The sequence below is a fragment of the Psammomys obesus genome, unplaced genomic scaffold (assembly GCF_907164565.1).
Source record: "Psammomys obesus unplaced genomic scaffold, mPsaObe1.curated_primary_1811, whole genome shotgun sequence".
Taxonomy (NCBI): Eukaryota; Metazoa; Chordata; class Mammalia; order Rodentia; family Muridae; genus Psammomys; species Psammomys obesus.
In genome coordinates this window covers 896,590-898,377 of record NW_026592481.1, presented here as the reverse complement: position 1 = coordinate 898,377, position 1,788 = coordinate 896,590, and positions in this window count along the sequence as shown.

The following is a 1,788-nucleotide window of genomic DNA, read 5'->3' as shown; positions in this document are numbered from 1 at the left end:
TTTTTTTTTTTTATTTCAATTTTAATTTTATGTGTATGGACAGCTTGCCTGCATGTACGTCTGTGTACCATGTGTGTCCCTGGTGCTCATGGAGGCCAGAAGAGAGTGACAGATCCCCTGGAACTGGCAAGCTGCCCTGTTGGTATTGGGAATTGAGCACGGGACCTCTGGAAGAGCAGCAAGTGCTCTTAACCACTGAGCCATCTCTCCAGGATCAGAATGCCTTTTTAATTTTTTTTTATTAAATTTTTTTGTCAGTGGTAGAGATTAAATCTTGTGATCTTCCCGCTTTCTCCTTAGTAGCTGAGATTAGGGACCTACCTGACCAAGCCAAACTATGATGCTATTTTTATTTTCCTTTGTTGTTTGTTTGTTGAGACAGGGTCTCACCTATGTTAGGCTGGCCTCAAATGTGCAATGTAGTCAAGGATGACCTTGAAAGTCTAATCCTCCTGCCTCTCTGCTTTCAAGGTGTTGGGATTATGGCCTTGTACTACCACACCTGGTTTAATGTAATGTTCATGATCAGATCCAGGGCTTTAAGGCTTCAACTGAGTCATAGCCCTTATCTCCTTTAGTTCGTTTCTGTTTTCTTGGTTTTGGGCATTTCGAAATAAAGTCTCACACTAAAGTTCAGGCTGGCCTGGAACTCACTGTACTTGAACCCAAGCTAAATTCAAACTTGCACCAATCCTCCTGTTTCAGCTTCCTAAGTGTTGAGATAGGAGTTCCATGCCCAGCTAAGATGCTGGTCTTCAAATACAGTTTTAAGAACTGTTCTTGATTATCCCCCTCACCACGCTCTTCCATGGAGAAATGATCCAAACAGAAATGATCAGCTACAGCTGGATGGGCTTCTTAGTAACACTCTGCCTCTGAGAATCCCTCCATTAAGTGAATCTGTTGAAACTTTTTAGCCCAGGAACACAGATGACCACTGGGCTTCTTGTCTTTTACTGAAACACTCAATAACTTCCATACTCTGAGTGTTGCTCAAGCACATGTGAGTAAGCAGTAGATGAAAGTGTCTCCAAACCCTGTCCCAAAGCTAACATTTCATGACTGATTCTAGGCTTACCAGCCAATCTGTGAACTGGTAGCCATGTTGCTAAAGAGTCTGGGATTTTTAAAAACTCAGGGAGATTTTTTTTTCATAGAAGACCTTGCCCTCCCTAGTCTTTATCGTCCATGTGCAGTTGTCTATAGTCCCCAGACATCTGGCCAATGTTTCTAGTCATGCAACTCTAAATTCTGCAAGGATATCCTTGGTTGTAAGTCCTGAGGAAGATGTTATTGATGCAAAATCACAATTCTCACCTCAAAGGGAGTAAGAGATAGCTTATTGTAATATAAGTGACTGTGGCTCAGGAACACAGATTTATGCCACCCCAATGCTGTGTTCCAATATAGGAACAGTTTCATGAAGTTTTTACAAGAACAGAACAAAATAAAGTCCTAACTTAAATACATTGTGGGGCTGAAGAAAGAGCTACATGCTTAAGAGTATATACTGCTCTTGCAGAGGACCAGAGTTTAGTTCCCTGAACACATGTCTAGCAGTTCACAACCACTTGTGTTAAGAGCCAATGCCTTATTAGTTATGTGTTCATGAAAGCACTGAATTCACACTGGAAACTTCATTAAGGAATAGATGTCAAATTTGGAGCGAGTTCAGAGTCCCTTTAAGCTGTATTTCAGCTAGAGGAAATCTGACACTCCTGACCTTCATGAGAGCCTGCATACACACACACACACACACACACACACACACACACACACACACACACA